Here is a 19,885-nt window from a genome sequence, read left to right on the forward strand (position 1 = left end):
AATTTGATTCAGTGCAGACGTTGCAAAATACTAGAACATCTGTTTTCCTAATTTACTATTTAATTCTAATTTCCTTAAATTTTAGATAGTGTACGTGTGTATGTGTGCATTAATGTATGTGAGTGCATATGTGTTTGGTATATATATTTGTGTGTATGTATATTCAAATTGTCATTTATGAAAAATTGTCTTGCAATTTCATTCAGCGCAGACGTTGCAAAATACTAGAACATCGCTTTTCCTAATTTACTATTTAATTCTAATTTCCTTAAATTTTAGATAGTGTACATGTGTATGTGTGCATTAATGTATGTGAGTGCATATGTGTTTGGTATATATATTTGTGTGTATGTATATTCAAATTGTCATTTATGAAAAATTGTCTTGCAATTTCATTCAGCGCAGACGTTGCAAAATACTAGAACATCGCTTTTCCTAATTTACTATTTAATTCTAATTTCTTAATTTACATTCATTTAAGATAGTGTACGTGTGTGTATGTGTGCATTAATGTATGTGAGCGCATATATGTTTGTGTATATGTATATTCAAATTGTCATTTATGAAAAATTGTCTTGCAATTTCATTCAGCGCAGACGTTGCAAAATACTAGAACATCGCTTTTCCTAATTTACTATTTAATTCTAATTTCTTAATTTACATTCATTTAAGATAGTGTACGTGTTTGTATGTGCGCATTAATGTATGTGGGCGCATATATGTTTGTGTATATGTATATTCAAATTGTCATTTATGAAAAATTGTCTTGCAATTTCATTCAGTGCAGATGTTGCAAAATACTAGAAGATCGCTTTTTCTAATTTACTCTTTAATTCTAATTTCCTAATTTACATCAATTTAAGATAGTGTACGTGTGTGTATGTTTGTATTAATGTACGTGAGCGCATATGTGTTTGGTATATGTTTGTGTGTGTATGTATTTTTCAAATTGTCATTTATGAAAAATTGTCTTGCAGTTTCATTCAGTGCAGACATTGCAAAATACTAGAACATCGCTTTTCCTAATTTATTCATTAATTCTAATTTCCTAATTTACATTAATTTAAGATAGTGTACGTGTGTGTATGTGTGCATTAATGTATGTGAGCGCATATATGTTTGTGTGTATGTATATTCAAATTGTCATTTATGAAAAATTGTCTTGCAATTTCATTCAGTGCAGACATTGCAAAATACTAGAACATCGCTTTTCCTAATTTACTATTTTTACTCCACGCTTGGCTGATTGCAATTTCATTGTGTCATCCCGATGTTTATGAAGGGCACACACTCTTTCCATTCTTAAGGACGTTTCAAAAATCTAAAATCAAAACTCAATATAAAAACGCAGAATATTTAGGATGTTTCATCACCTTCCGACCTTTCACAAAAAAAGCAAAATAACAATAAATAAATAAAGATTCAAATTTCGATAAGTTCTCATTGTTTCGAATTTCTCGTATTCATTGTGAGCAGAAGAAGATGCACGGCAATTAAAGGTCATTAAAAACAAACGATCTCGTCTGATTTCTGGAAACAATGGGAGTAATTTTCGAATAAGATCTTTTAAAACACATGTTTGGTGATTTGAGTTCTTAACTTTCATTTGTTTGGCGACGTCGGAAGTCAAGGTTTTTAGCTATTTCGGCAGCAATTGTTGAATTACTGATATGTCACAAGATGTTTGGGTTTAACAAAGATTCATTAAAATACATACTCCATTACTTTCGATCGTCATTTTACTGTGGTATTTACGTGTGTATCGCATATCTTATCGTTTTCATCATAATTTAAAAATTCTTGGCGATAATGTTCAAGATAATGCATCCTTTCGTTTGACCTTCAAATAATGATTTTTGATTGATACTTGATATGTTTAATTCAATGGCTTCTGTGCTTCATTATATGTATCAACAATGTTAAAGTAATAGCTTTGGATTTAATCTCTTTAAAATGGAGAAATTAAACTGAAATTTCTAGAAATAATGTACTGTTTTTCAAATTAATGAGCTCGGAACCTTCTATCATTTTCAACAATGCAATCTCAGAAACTAGGAATTCATCAACTAGACATCAATTTACAGAATCACATGTATTTGCCACAATTATATTTAAAATTACAAACTCTTTTTCATCATTAAATGTTGATCTTTTTCTTGCCGTAAAGAGGTAAAATAGTTCTTTAAATTCTGCACTTATCCGATGCTCAAATTCATAAATTTCCTTTAATGAAATTTCATTGCATTTGTGTTGATAGCTATTATATAAATATTCTGTTCATATGTTTATACATTTCTTAAACTATTCCAAACACTAATAGAAGAAAAACCAAATTGTACATAAAGAGCCAGACTCTATGTTGATTTAATATGTTAATTTTCTGGAAAAAAATTTGGAGGACATGTATTATTTACATATAATTACTTAAACGAAGCAAAGCTTCAACTATATATCGTTTTCGGTGTTGAAAACTACTGCAAGCAGAGATCATATTAGGAATATATATATAGGAATAATGATATCATAATTTCAGAATTACATATATTATACAAATATTTTTCTCATATTATTCTACATATATTATACAAACATTTATAAGGGGGGGACCAAATTGTGCATAAATAGGCAGGCAACCAATGATCCAAACTTTCTTCCGTTTAATATGTTGACTTCATGGAAAATAATTTGGAGAAATATATATTTTACTTATATTCTGCATATAGATGATGCAAATTTTTAATTATATATTATTTTTGGAATTGAAAAAGATTGAAAACTACTGACAGCAGAGATTATTTTCTTAAAATATATGAATAACAATAACATAATTTCAAGATTTTATATATTATATAAAAATTACATGCGCAAATATTTTGTTCATTTGCTTCTACATTTATTAAATAATTTCAAGCAATAATAGAGAAAAAAATTAAATTATACATATGCAGCAACCAGTGAGACAGATATTCTTCGCTTTCTGGAAAAAAAATCGGAGGATAGTTGAAAAAAAAACTACAATATACTATAAAACATCTTTTAAAGGTTTATCATATGTACTTTGTTTACATTTATGCAGAATTCTGAATTATCCGCAATCATTGTAAGAACTTTGTTTAAATATATCAATGAAGTATTTTACTTATTCGACTCAAAACTTCACATATTTGTTGTTTTTAGATTTGAAGAACTCAGATTACTAAGAATTTAGTTAGAATTAGAAAGTATACAGATATTTTTATATATCGAATATTGTTGACACAAGAGCCTTGTCTAGATATGCTGTGCTACACGTACGGTTAAAATTGTACAACCATGTAAATAAAAATTGTAAAACATAGAACAAGGAAGCAAGATAAAGCCATGAAACAAATGTTTAGCAGCAACATCTAAGAAATAAATACATGATAGAAAAGTTTGACAAAAGATGTAAAATTCATAAAGTCATCTAAAACAGGCAAAACAAACTGAAAGAACGATAAAAATATATTTAAATGTTAGATAAAAAGCCAATACTTTGTAAGAAAGGCAGACAAGGATGAGGGCTTTTCCTTAACAAGCGTTTTAGATGTAAAAAAAATTGTATTAAAAATATAAACGCAAAAATTAAAATGGGAACATTTCGTTAAAATACGACCGAACATGTCTGGCATTCTGCATAATGTATATATTGGAGACGGATGCCTGTTTAACAAATGCTAATGAATGTAACGAGTGTAACCGATTCGGAAGCGAATTAATTTAACTAACGGTAAACTAATGAGAGAAGAGATGATTTTCGAGGAATATATGAATAATGATATCATGATTTCGGGTTTAATCTCAATTGATGGATAAACAGAAGACAAATGATCTGGTGATGCAATAAGAAATGACGAAAAAGAATGAGAAATAATCATTTCACCTTCCTATGGAAACAGATTAAACTCCATTAAAAATTTTAACCATTTAACAGCTTTATTAATGAGAAAATTAAATAAAAATTCGCATTTAATGCCGATTTCATAATGTATTCCTCCAACTTTTTAAATTTCTATTTTAGTACAGATAACTGATTAAATTCTAGTATTAATAAAAGTGCTTTATTTTACACACACACATAAAAAAACCTTACATATTTGAAAACTATAAAAAAATATTGATATTATTACAAAATAATAATAATGTCTTTTAACCATTTTAGTCTTATGCTTAGTTACAGAGATTTCAAGAAATTCTTAACTTATGCTAAGTTATTGATCACCTAGTTTGTTAACGAATTTTGCAAGTTCTGCCGAGAAAATGAAGATTGTAGAAAATGCAAAAACTATGCACTGTCTCTATTAGGACCCGAGATCTGAAAATACTTCTAGACGATTCCATATGGTGTTATGCTCTATCCGAAACTTATAAATATTCGAGTATAGTAACTTATAAATAGTGAGTTAATCTGTATTTACCGTTCTATTCATAATACAAGTTGGTAGATGTTGCGCTCTATTGAAAGTTCTGTTACGGTTATTTGAATAGTGATTTGTTGTTTTATGTGTGAACCTTGGCAGTGTTTTTGTAATCAATGCGTCGTGTTTTCAGTAACAGTATGTAGTACTCAAATGCTACTTGAATGACCCACTTGCATATGACCTTATTTAAACCTTTCATTCATAAAACAGAATAAAAACGAAACTACTAATTGTATATTTTTCTTTCCCGGCAGCTATAAAATTAGACTTCATCGAGCCTTAGTAAATTGAATTTGATGCTGAATTATTGCATCATGTGAATAATAAAAAGTTACCTGCAATTTGTACAGAGCTCAAGAATTAGTTTCGCAAAAGATTGGTCATTAACTACACGTCATATTTCTTATCTGAAAAAAAATTAGTCTTATAAATGTAAGATACAATTGTGAAGAAATATTTGAAATTTATATTGTGTCGAAAATCGATCAAAGTAAACACATTTAATTTTTAAATGCTCATAACTCGAAATTGAAAAGTGGGCCCATTATATTAAGTAATGGTGTTTCTAATCCCACTTCGTACTCCTATAAGTATAGTTAGATTTTCCTGAAGAACTTTCAGGGGCAATTGGCTCAGATCTGTGAACCGTTTCGGTAAAAATAATGGAAAACTAACGTTCTAGCTATTCGGTCACAACGGATAGTCATGGGTTTGAGTTGTAGCTATATTACCATCCTGTACTACATTTTTATTTATCTCAACTTTTAATGTAAAGTTGTTGTTTTTTTAGCAAAAGTCATCAACTCAGTTTTTAAAATGAATTTTTGATCTGAAATGTATATTTAAATTCAGCAATTTAATACGTAAATGAAATAAGAATATAAATCTTTTTTTACTGTACGATGCAAAATGTTTCATAAAATTGGATATTGAAAGAAACATAGTGTGATATTCAAGGGTAATTTTTCAAAAAAATGGCTTCTAAAAGATGAAATAGCCTTTAAATCATAATCAAGTGAATAATCATACATTAAGCAAATAAAAATGATGTGAATATTACTTTATTGTATTAAGAAATATAGAAATAATTGTATTTTATGAAACAATCTGAAAAACAAAGAAGTAAAATTTTTTTCATTGTATTTTAACGATAAAAATAATGCTGTTTTAGATTTTGATGTTTAAAAAAATGGCTATGTTTACTTGACTCCACACTTCTGAAACAGTTATAACAATAAATACGAAATGAACTGATTTTAGAGAAATAGAAAATTACAGGTTTCTTCTTCAAAACGATCCTGAGTTTTTACATTGAAAGGGATTATTTTTAAGTCTGTGAGTAATTTTATGAAAACTTTTTAAATCTAGATCAGATACTAAATTTATCACATAATATATCCGATTCCTTTCCCTTTTGCAATTAAATTTTTTTAGTGTAAAAAAGTTTTTTCTGAGCATAAAATTACGAATCAGAAAAGTAATTACTTTTTCATGTATGAATTTGGTTACAAATTCATATAAGAATCAGACATTTTACTACAGAAGTAATTTTATTAAAACATTTTTAATCGATTGATCAAGTATCAAATTTTTATATATTAAATTGAACTTCTTTCCTATTTGTAATTAAAATACTTTTCTTGCATATTGAAAAAATGAAATACAGTCCTATTTTACTTTTTCGTATATGGACAGAAAGTATTGAATCCTGGAGTTTGATATCCGATCTCCAAATTTCACACTTCTCTGATTTCGAAAACCACATTTTTAGAATTACGAATATTCTGCCTGTTGCTCTGTCTGTCTGTGAACACGATAACTCAAAAATTCTTTGCTCTTTATAAATGTAATTTAGCACATAGTCTTTAAGCCACATTTGTTAGTTTTTATCATATTCTTAATGATACCCATTTAGATGAAGTCTATTTGTCCGGTCGTCGAGTGCAAGTGGATTACAAAAAGTAAGGTGATAGACTGATAAAATCTAATTCATGGCTTTAACTTTTATAATATAGATCCATATAAAATTAGGAATCAAATCTATCATGGGTTTTACTATCGTTGATAAATGTTCAATTGTAAAGTTCAATTTTTGTTTTCAAATCTAAGCACGTAAATACAAATACTATTTTAAAATCTTTGAAATTATTACTCTTAAATGAATTTGCCTTAGCATAATTAAATTCACAATAATCAAAGTTGTTTATTAAAATTTCGATCTCTAAATTTACACACCGTTTCACGTCAGTCATTTCAAAGCCATAAAAAAGTATTCTACTACACTTGTTTTCAAGGATGGTGAAGACAAAGCAGATTTCAAATGTCTCTCTTCCCAAAGTTCGATCAGATTTTTAATATTCCCTTAGTTCTTATCAATATGCTGTATCATTTGAACTAAGGCAACTTAACATCGTATACTCTAAATAAAATGTCCAAGGTAGAAGGAAATGGAGTAGAATGAAACTTGCAGCAAAGTCTCGAAATTCGCGAGTTCGATTCCATAGAAGAACATTCGAAAATCGTCAAAATAAGATGAGTTCAAATGATTCCTATACATGGGAGCAGGCTACTGGTATTTGGTATATCAGCTCCAGTGTCATCTACGTTAGAGAATATAAGCTCAAAATAACTTTCATGTAATTTCATAATGGAGTATTAATTTATTTCGATTAAGACAAATGATGGGCTAAGTGAAAAGTGTTCTTCATTCGTTCACCTTTAATGTTTGAAATGGAGTTTTCCTATTCTAATATTGCTTTTAAATGCAATGAGTATTTTAAACGTAATAAAAAAAGAACTGATGAGTTCAAATTATTTAATTACCTACAAATATGATTATTCATTTTTAAAATACATTGCTATATTAAAAAATAATATGGAATATTTTTTTAAATATCAGACATGCATTTTTTTACATTTTTATATTAATATACTATTAATTCTATTGATTATAAATCTATGTATTTAAAATAATTGGCAAAGAACCGAAGAACTAGTTCTCTAGCCCTAACCATTGATTTGATTTCGTCAATTTTTATTTAATTTGAAATCTCATAATCCTTAGATATATCATGAATAATCAGATGTTTCCTCCCCGCCCCCTATTTTTTTCCACAGAAATCTCAAAATCAATATTTCACTATGAATTTTCTTCTGAAAAAGACCAAGGAAACCTATTTCACCAATTTTTATTTCATACTAGAGCTCATGAATCCTTAGATATGTTTTATCTAATAAGTTAATCCTCCATATATCTTGCACAACCATTTACCAAATAATCTCATTATCATGGCCATATCATTGCCAATTCTCTCGTTATATTCGGAGATTAAGAACCATGAATTCAAGTACTCCGTGATCCTCTTTAAATCGGCAAGCCGACGTGTCGTCTACAATCCTCCATTTTTGGCAGTTGTCTCAAAATAAAATTTTAGCAGAATCCCCAGCCTCAGCAACTTGAGCGATTTTGCCAAATACATTCACCACTCTACAAGCATAAACCAATCGCAACATTCTATGCCTAATGCTTCCTTTCGTAGAGAATCTAACTTAGTAGTTACTAACTTAGCGATTAGTTTCTAATAATTCCAAATTTGGAAATTAAAACTTATATTTCCTATTTCAAAATTTTCCCCTTCTTTGTTCATCTATATGTTTTTTTAATAGCAGCGTTATAACATTACAAGTGATAAGAAGAAACAATGCCGGTTTTGAAGCATTTTCATAATTTATTATTTGAATGCCATGTTAGAATATCATTACTTTTATTTGTGGAAATAATACATGTATTTGCCGAGTACAAAGCAGTTTCTAAAATGATTAATCACAATCAAATTAATGAACATCACATATGAAACTATTTAATATTTTCCGGAATATGTCATGATCACTTCTTAGCGCTTTCGAATGTTACAAGTCATCTCGCATCCCCCCGCTTATTTTTCATTACATTCATCCCCCCCTCCTTCAATCTAAGAGGGAGAGGGGGGAGGGGAGTTGCCAGAAAAAAGAAAATTTTGATCAACTGGTGGTGATGGAAAACCAGTTCGTGCAACTCTTTCGCCACTAAATTTAAATGCATTTCCCGAGAAATAACATAATGTATAGTAAAATACGGAGCTTTCGCAATCCATACAGACAACACGTGCATCAAGGTTTGCGTAATGGAAAAAAAAAGTAGAAAAAAAGTCCGTAATCCCTCTGGCATTTCTTTAGAAAATAAATATAATCACAGATGAGAGAAACAAAAAGAATTAACTGCAAAAGCCGCAGCTTACGTGTTTGAAGACGTCCGAAGTCTTCTTCGTCGAAGCGAAATAACGAAAGAGAAAGTGCAATCCTGTCAAAGGTCATGGTGTCTCGGAAACGTGAAAGGATCACGGCACTTTGTTTTTCTTTTTATTGCTGCTTTCCCCATGTAAACATTTCGTGTTGGTGTCATCAGTGGAGAATAGGGGCTTTCCACAGTTTAAAAACATCAGTTAATGAATTTATTTAAATCCACTTAAAAGTAAGTTATTGCCTTTCTCTGGTTTGCCACTTTTACCTTCTAGAATAAAATCCTAATCATTAGTTGAATAAATATTAGATTGCAAAAGTTTTAGTTATTTCATTGCAAACAAGTATAATGACAGGTTTCTGATTTTTACCAATTAAAATATGCGTGTAATTTTATAGCTTTGGAAATAAATTTTAAACTGAATACAACAAGGCGAGATTTTTTTTTTGCGGTTTCTTTTTTGGCGCAAATTTTGCTTTCATTTATTTACGCTATGTTTTTCTTACTAAATACAGTCATCAAAAAGAATTTGGGCTCATTCAATGGAATATTTAAAGCTGAAATACGTAAATGTGCATTAAATCCTTGTGCACAAAAATTTAACATCAATGAAGACTAGCCGCCTTTGGTGACCAATAACTGGCCAGGATATCAATCGCGTTTAATGTCAATTAAATCTAATATACATCACTTGATGTTCATCAATCAAGTCATAATATACATCGCATCAAGTGATGTGTATTAGATTTAATTGAAATTAAATGCAATTAATATCTCGGCGAGTTGCTGGAGAACTTTACATAAATATGCACTAATTCACGGTACCCAAAAAAATTTAACATTAATGAAGACCATCCGCCATTAATTGGCCAGTATATCAATTGTATTTAATTGTAACTAAATCTAATATACATCACTTGATGTTCATGATACTCAGAACAAAATGTATTATGCATCAAACTGTTACAAATATTAAAGCCATGCGATTTTAATAGTCTTACACCCATTCTTTTTATTGTGTAAATGAACCCTTCTAATGAAATCGGATCCATGATACAATAGTACAAATAAAAACTTAAGGAGCAGGGTAATTTATTTCAAATTATACGGCTTTTGCGGTAATGAAAGTTCATTTCCTGATTCCTCGTATGAATAAGGAGATAATAAGCAAAATTTTTCTTCCTTAACTTTCAACAATGGATTACATATTTAATAAAATAATGAAAAAGTTTGAATTTCTTTGTAACAAAGAAATATATTGTTGGAAATTATGCAAGAAAATATTATTTAAAAAATTCGCATCTTATAACAGGAAGTTTGAGAAAAAATATTTTTTCCTTCTTCAAACAATGGATATTATTCGAAAATCGCTGAAATCAGATGTTTCCAATTTAAGAGTGATTTAATCTTATTTTCCTTCTTACATAGTTATTCGTTTTGAAAAAAGATAGAGTTATTCGTATGTTTTTAATACATATCTTATCCATAATGTAACTGATATTGATAATCATATTTAGTAGACAGCAAAATTTGCAAGAAAACAGCAAAATAATAGCCAAGCTTTTGATCACGATGTTTAAACACATATTACCATTATAAAAAATATCACATTTAGACATTTATTTTCAAATTCTATACGTATAAAAATTCTATAGTCTTCCTTTTATTGCCGAATACAAATCTCTATGATAATCTATATATTCTTTCCTGTTAACATTGAAGCTGTCATTGTCAATATTCGTAAACCATCGTCAATAAAAATCTAAAGCTCCATAACCGTCTATGCCAATGATGACAGCTACTTCTTAAAATAACCTCAAGGAAGAAATCGAAAGGTATAAGGTCTAGAAACTGGGGGAGACACCTGAAGTCGATGAAGATATCATCCAACATCTCTGATATAGTAGTAATTTCTTTCATTTTATTGTCCGAGCTAGAATGTGTTTGCACTCCATCTGGTGGCTCATATGAAAGTAAAAGCATGGACGTAATGATTTTATTTCTCCTTTTTCTTCATCGTTTAGTATTTATGGGTTAATTAATATTTCAAAAATTACATAATTTCCAGTCTTGATCCTGATGATTATTTTACGAATTTCTCATAGAACCATGGAAAATAATATAATATATTTTTTTCAAAACTTAATGTGAACTCAATTTCAATGAAAATACAGTAATTTTTTGTAAAAATGTGAAAAGTCTGTATGATAAAGAACTTTACATTTTGAAATATAAAGCAGCATTTTTGCTAATGTGAAGAATAAGAAAAATATTGCTAAACCCTTTAATCGTCGAAAGTTATATCAAATTATCACCTCTCAAACTTATAGGTTGAAATTAAATCATTCAAGGTCGCTATAATTCCATACAAAAATACACATAATTCACTGAATCTTAACTGAATCTGTAAGTTAGCATATTCAAAAAGCAGAAAATATCATCGAATTAATTCTGATTATTATGTCATTCTCTGCTATCATGTATGAAAATTTGAAACAAACTTTCTATTAATAATTCATGTATGCAACAAAATATGGATATGCGTGCAAAAAGTTGTGCAAGAAATTGTGCCAAGTTATACTGAATATTCATTCCCAGCTATTTGCCAGTTCTTTTGCTACTCAAAGTTAGAAAAAAAAGATATTTTCTTTTGAACTTCATATAGAGTCTCACGCAAAAAAGAAAATTGATGTTTTCCAGTAATTTCCTGACCATTCTTGGTCGTTATTGCTGTTTCCTAATCTTTATTTTTTACCATGTTTCAGTCCTTTTTTTTAAAACAAACAAACATATTTTTAAAAATGAATTGGGAAAATTTGTAGCTTTATTAATAATTTCTGAGATTACCCGCGGAATTTCCATGATACATTAAAATTAATTTTACATTCCAGATTAAATATACAAAAGCCACTACAGATGAAAGTAGATATATTTTTTTCGTTAAGGAAACCTTTTAAATCGATAGGAGTGGTTTCCCCGAAACTTTCTTGCTTCTTGAAACATTCTCTCAAATAATGGCATTAACACCCTCTCCTTATATAAAACTGTGGTTCTAAAGTTAGGCCACGAATAACTAGCATTGATGAATAATAATTAAGTATTATAGATCTTTGGCGTTAATCTAGCATTTTTACTGAATGTTTTGGACGCCTTTTTTGACGGCTGACTGTTATCAAAAATTGATACGGGACTATAGTTGTAGTCATAAGATAATATACCGAATGTCACTGGTTTAAATTATTACGTTTACACGTAGACGAACGTATAGATCAACAGATGTTCAACCGTTCGACGCTTTTGGCTTAAAATTTGATACGCATCATATTTTTGATGCTAAACCTATATAGTAAATTTTATATACCTAGCTCTTGGCTTTTTGTAATTATTGAGTGCGCTTGCACTCGAACATTCAGACAGACATACTTCCTTCGATTCAAAATTTGGCAGAAATGTTCGAATGGTAAGAAAAGGTAATGGATCGATGAATAGAATGAAAATGAATGTTGGATGAATGAATGAAATGAAAATGAATGTTGGATAAATGAATGAAATGAAAATGAATGTTGGATGAATGAATGAAATGAAAATGAATGTTGGATAAATGAATGAAATGAAGAATGTTGGATGAATGAATGAAATAAAAATGAATGGTGGATAAAAGAATGAAATGAAAATGAATGTTGGATGAATGAATGAAATGAAATGAATGGAACTTTGAATGAAATGGATTTCATTCTAAATTTGATAAAAATATACAAATGTTTTCGCAATTTCATCTATCAGATGTCAGCCTTTTTAAACTTAATTTTAGCTTAAATCGTTTTTAATTTATCTTGTTTAGAACCGAAAGACATAAAGACAAAAGTGTGTTTTTTCGAGTTCAAGAAAGTTCGAAAAGTGAAGATTCATAAAAATTTCGAGTTCGAAGTCTTTTGAGGATTACAATACTTCCTTTATACTTCCTATATGAGAAAGTCAAAATAATCATGAATGTTTGAGGAGAAATAGAAAATCGGATTAAAAAAAAACTGGTATGATTGAATTCCTCTTTATATAAAATATAAGGTAAGTAATTCAAGGATGTGAAAATTAAGATGAGAGGCTAAAAATAATGAATTAAGTTAAATTTTTTTATGAATATTATCAGCTAGTCAGCTGTCAGCTGGCCGCTGTAGGATACTTACAAATAATTTATATCATTTTAATGCTTATCTTATTAAAGAAAATAAAAATTTAAATGTTGCTGAGATTCAGTTCTGCTCGTTTGAAACTTAAATTTTTCATTGCGAGCTGTTATCAAGAAAGAAATGGGAAAATATTTAAATAATAAATAATTTTTTATACGTCTTTCAAAGTCTGAAATACTCAATTATCTAGTTCACTGTTTAATTAATTTAGAAATAATTATTGACCTAGCATATCTGGATTTGTATTTACATATTTAAAAAAAATTGTACATAAATAAACGAAAAAAAGAATATGTGTAAATGTTTCGATTCCATAAAATTATTTTAATTGCATCCTAGCATGAACATTGAAAAGACATTTTAATTGATTTAAACAAAATAAAAGTAGCTGAATCTAAACAATTTTTTAAAAGCATTCTTCAATTAAAATATTAAAAAATTAGATTTTTTATTAGTTTAAAAAAATTTATGCTGCTTAATTTTTTGTTTATAATTCAGGAATATAAATAATATATTTTCTTGAAACCAAAAAAGCTTCTATACAATAAAATTAATTATCAAATCGTACCACCCGTTCATACGCAAAGATTTTTTCAACAAATTACTAAATTAACTGATAAACAGGTTTCTATTAACATAAAAATATTGTGTTGTCTCTAAAAAGCTCTTGCACATCAAGAATTGAATATAAAAACCGATAAAAAATATCATCTTAGAAGAACGAAAGATATCAAATTAATTAAAAGTCATTCTTTAAAAAGGTTTGAATGAAATAGTCTTAATGGATATATTAAAGCTATTATATCTAAAGAATTAATGTGATATTAACGAATAACTAAGTCTATGGTTGATAAATTATTTTTTATTCTTTTAAAACGATATGACAATTTTAGATGAAACCTTATTTCTTAAAGAAAATATTTCACGACTATTTAAAGTAACTTTCAACATAATGTTATTAAGAACCTTTTAAATAGAAATACCTCCGAGATCTACGAAAATCAGATAAGTAATACCATAAATTAAAATTAGCTGGCATTTCTACTGATTTTTGTAGGTCTGTATAACAGAGTTATAATCACATTATGTGGAAAAAATAGCCATTTTTTTTAACTACTATCCATTTTCTTACATAAAGGTAATTTATTTTCTAGTTTATATAATACATTTACTTCCTTAAAAGATTAGCTGAAAATGAATCCGAAAGTATCCTCTGATAGATCTAAAAATCAGAAAATTATATCTTGATATTTTTGCCTGTCAACTTTGTAAAATGAAAAAAATTTTAAATATTGACGAATATAAAGTTAGCAAACACTTTAAATTGCGGAATTTTTTTTTTTTTGGAATGGAAAATTGTTGACAATATGCTTCAGCTTTTATTAAATTTTCCTATTACAGAAATTGTTTGTTTGTTTGTTGTTTGTTTCTTATGGCACTTAAGCCGGAGGGGAGCGTCTCTTTGTTTTTTATAGTAGCGCCAACTAGGGCCAAGAGTACGACTTTGCCACTCACGCATCACTCATTCGCTTGCACAACCCCTTTTTACAGGAGGGCACATTCACACATCTCACAGATAGAACAAAGGAAGAACAACCATGCCCAAACCGGGACTCGAACCCAGGAGGCCCAGATCGCGGGGAAGACGCGTTACCCCTATGCCAGGACGCCGGCATTACAGAAATAAATCACACTTAAAAATTGCAGATAATGATTAGATGAACGTTTCATGCAAAGCATATTGTATTATTAATAATTTTGAATGAAAAGTAGGATAGTTTTAGCAGGATGATTATTTGAAATTAATCATTTTTCTATTAATCAATTAGTGACAAATAAAAATATAAAGATACATTTTAACGAGTATATGAGGAACATATGTATATCTCTTTTAATATCGAATATAAAAAGCTCTTAATGTATTTTTTTAATTCATTTCAAAATCAAGATGAATCCTTTATTTAAAATAAAAGTAAAATTAAGGAAAAAATAAATAACTTTAGAGATAAAATCAATGTAAATTCAGATTCTTAATATCAACAATGCTTTTATGATGTTCATATTATATTTGATTCTCTGTCATGATTGACAATCTGTAAGCTTCCTTAATCATTTATTAATCCGTTCACAAATATTCTTATTGTTTAACAACGAAATTTTAATTTCTGATTATTAACACATTGTTTCTGTAAAATTTCATCATATTAGGCTTACAAATAAACTATATTGTAGAACAATTCCTTTTATACTAGTCTTAATTTAATTTGACTTGATGGAATTTTTTAATACTTTTTCATTCGTTTCTTGATGAAATTTTGTACAACTGTGTTTTTCCGATGGCTCTAGAATTTTAAAGCTTAGATATCAGTTAATCGATTGAATTTTAATTCTTTTTACAGAGAACCTAACTGGTAGTAAATTTGTAAAAATAATTTCATATCAGATTTTATAATATTTATTATCATGAATTGTTGAACTTACCGATGACTAAAAATAGTTTTTAAACTTTTTAAAATAATTTTTGGAAAAAAAGATTTTATTGTGGTATTGAAAAGTATAAATACTTAGGTTCAAAACAAAACTGTAAAACCATATTGCATTGTAGGAAATATTGCAAGCGAATTAAACTACAACTTGCATGATTAAGTCGATAATTTCTCAATTTTTGCTACAAATTAAAAAATACATCACGCATGCGATTAAAATTCTAATTTATTGTGAATTAATTCGAACAGCTCCTCGTCTTTTGCAATTTTGCTTCAAAACTTATATTTTCTGTAAAAAAAAAATGATTCTCTGCTTTTTAATACATTAACTAATAAGCGTTTTTAAAACATACATTTATTTTTATTGAAATTTTATCAATAAACTACGCAATTATTATATTTTCTCTATTAGTAGATCAGTGCATTGTAAAAGCACTTATTTAAAAATGACAAATAAACAACTAAAGTGGAAATAAAAGTTTAAAAAATATTATTTTTTACAATATAAATATGATGTATGAAGTCCTTTACAGAATCAAATAAAGTTAATGCAATCAATATAAATTCACTAAAGGTCTATAATTATTTAAATCAGATTTGCTAACGCTTTAACAGTAAGTATAATTCAGTTTTGACATGGTAGATAATTGACTGCAAATTTTGAAGCAATAATTTTTTTCACCTAGTTAAAAAAAAAAAAAATTCTTAATTATTTAAATTTTTATAATAAAAACTTTTAATTAACTAAGCTATTAAAGGTCAGACATGGAAACTTGTTAGTTGCTTCAATTCTTATTATTGTCTGCTTAATTTAAAACAAATTTGATTCCCCCCATTCATAAATACTTAATAAAGGAAATCTAATAATAATAATAAAAATTTAATGATTCTGAAAATGTTAATTTTTAATATACGAGTATCAGTTATTTTCAATTACTAGCATAGAAATATTTTTATTTCATTCTTTTTAGTATACTATATCGTAAATTTGTCTGCTTTCTATCGTCATTTATTGCCTTTTCAAAGTGGAGTTACTCTCAAAATAGCTGATCTACTTAGTTGCCCACTATAAAATTATTGCCATGTCTTTTTTACAAACGAAATATTGACAGTTTAATTATTATATCAGAACCTTCAATAAATTATCCAATATGCTACAGTATTTTTAAGCGCAGTTGATGTAATTATAACGTGACAAATATTTATATCACAAATTAAAGTTTCCATAAATTAAATCAGTTATCGAAAGTTATGTAAAGTAAATATCGGGCAACAAAAGAGAAAAAATATATATTTTTGATATTAGCATATGTACCCGCAAACAAACTTTATTTAAGAGTATTTATTACATGTACCACAATTAAAGAAAAAGATTATCTTATATAAAGTATTATAACACAAGGTATAATCAAAACCCTTTTGTCGTTTGCAATTTTATTTTTAATGAGAAAGATTATCCCATAGATACTATAATACATAAATCTTATCTATCATTTGCAACTTTGTTTAAAGATTAAAATTAAAAAAAAAATCTTATTGCATTAATCTCAAAATTTTTCAGAAAATGAGAGTTTCTCTAATGATATTTAAAAACTACAGAAAGCTAATATTTTCAATAAGTTATTAGTATTTAATTTTTAAAGAAAAAAACAAAATTTATTTAAATATTGTGAATCGCAACTTAAAAAAGAATATTAGTGATATGGATAAGAAGGGAAATATTTTCAACAATGCATTCAATATCTGTCTACATTTAAAAACATGTAATCAATCTTCGAATCAATTTTTTAAAGTAAAATAAACTTGGAAAACCATTTTCAGTTTTCAATACTATTAAGATACAATAAATCATATTTAAATAGCATTCTTTTCCTATCTTAGAAATTTAAAATTCAATTTACAAAACAACAATTTTATGCACTGTACTGTTCTTTTTTTTTCTTGTTCATTGTTAACATTGTATACAATTAAATGTAACGAAATCTTCATTTAAATATCACGAACATTTCTTACGTTTAATGTATTTGAGATTAAAATTTGAAGAAAAACTGCGGAATAGTTGGATTTCCATGCAATACAAAAAATTACTGTTCCAGTTTTATTTATATAACTAAATAAATTTAATTCTAAATTAAAAGAAAAAAAATTACTGCTTCTAAATATTTCCTAAAAAAATAAGCAAATGCGATTATGTTAAAACAAATTTAATAAAACAATCATAAGAGCTTAGTTCGGGTTTCATTCCAATTAATTTTAGCATTTGATGAATTTTAAAACACTGTTTTATTTGGCCCCTGCTTTTTATTCTATTATGCTTTTTTCTCTTTAATTAATTTGTTGTAATAAATATAACAGAAACTCGAAATAAATTCTTTTCTCAAATTCATTAATTCATTACTCTTGGATTTAATTACACTTTTCGATAATTAAAATTAAATTAAATGGATTGATCGATTGATATTTCTGAAAAGTTTAAAATAGTGCTTTTTCAATGAGGACACACTTCTGTCAAAAATTCACAGCTCTAGTTTATCAAAATTGTGTGGTTGATTCCAGTATTTCCTCTTCTTAAACGTGAAACAAATCGATTAAATATAAGTGTATAAAGAAATTTAGATCGTTGTAGCTATTCGATTTGTAATAAGTTCGTTGCCTCTTCAGTATTCCCAATGCATCAATCTTTTCATTCTGAGCTTTTATCAAACTTTTTTTTCCCTAAATAAAAGAATTATCCAAGAAGAAAATTTAATTATATCAACTGTTTTAAATGAAAAGGATTAGAAAAATTTGAAAACTGGTACTATAACCAACTAACCTTAAGCCAAATGTGCTTTTATATCTGATGTGAATAAACTCATGCACTCGAACTTGGATTTTGCTGTACGGTTTTATTTTAATAATACGAGGTGGCATCCTGCAATGGAAAAGATACGAAAATAAAGTTGATTATAAAATAGTTCAAGAATATATTTGTAAATATATTTATATCTTGAATTTTTTTTTAATAAAATGCTATAAAAGTGGTACCCAACGTGGAGTCCGATACAAGATTTGAAAAATGTCTTTAAGAATAGCAAATATTTGCTAAATTCAAAATGAAATCGATTCTTATATAAATTGGACATCCTTGCTTAGGGATTACAAATGTTTGATGTGTATTTTGAGATAATGTTTATACAGTTATATGTTTGTTTGATGTGTATTTTGAGATAATGTTTATACAGTTATATGTTTGTTTGATGTGTATTTTGAGATACTGTTTATACAGTTATATGTTTGTTTGATGTGTATTTTGAGATAATGTTTATACAGTTATATGTTTGTTTGATGTGTATTTTGAGATAATTTTTAATTAATTTTTATATAGTTATATAGTTTTATATAGTTTGAGATAATTTTTAGATAATTTTTGTATAGTTATATGTTTGTTTAATGTGTATATAGATAATGTTTATACAATTATATTTTAGTACACTTTTACAAAATCTGTATTAAATTACAATTATAAAAAAGAAAGAAAAAAAAGATATTTCTGAAATTGGCTGTGCTTATGCTTTCTTATAGATAATAATTTCATCATTATTAAAATAAAGTATACAATTTTAAAAAGCGCAGATTTTGATGCGATATTTACGAGAGAGTAATTTGCGCATATAATTAAAAACAGAAAGATATGGAAAGAGTTATTACTAAAAAAGTGAAAAAGATTTGCCGTTGTGAAAGAAAGATCGTTCGAATTTGAAATATTTAGGTTGCTGACTGTAATTCAGAATAGTGACAGAATAAATGAAATTAGTTTAACGAACGCTAACTCAAATTTTCCTAAATTTGAATTCTAGAAATTGCTTATAGTATTACTTTGATAATTACTTAAAATGCAACATGAATTTCATTGCACTTGAAATTCCCACAGTTGAAATGTTGATTGAGGACGCTTTATTATCTGACAAAAGTAATAAAATATATCTGTTTAGCAATTAAAAACCATCGAAACAGAGGAATTTCTTTACCTGTCGTTATGAAACGGAAGAAAATCTTTTTTAAAGATAAAAATTCCACACGCAATCTATACATTTAAAACGTTAACGTGAAAGCAAAAATTTCTTATTATATATTGACGAAGGCAAGAGCCAAATTCAAAAGGCCACTTCACGAACGTTTCAGAATACTGCATTGAACATTTTACAGCTGCGCTTAATTCAATGTTTCTTTTAGCCTATTAATAGAACTTCAAACTAATCATTTGAAATCTAGGAATATAACTCGTTTCAGTCATGTGAAAAAAGATGTAAAAAAAATAATAAGGCTATAGAAAGTGCCGCTAAATGGAAGGTTTTATCATTTATGTGCGTTCGACATGTACACGTCAATCCAAATCATTTTGGCGTGGTCGATATGTAATTTTTTATGTAATAAAAATGACATCTTATTCTCTTTATTATGAATTTTTTTCTGCAAAATTTACAATTTCATCATTTATATTGTGTTCGACGT

The sequence above is a fragment of the Argiope bruennichi genome, chromosome 4 (assembly GCF_947563725.1).
Source record: "Argiope bruennichi chromosome 4, qqArgBrue1.1, whole genome shotgun sequence".
In the NCBI taxonomy this organism is placed as follows: domain Eukaryota; kingdom Metazoa; phylum Arthropoda; class Arachnida; order Araneae; family Araneidae; genus Argiope; species Argiope bruennichi.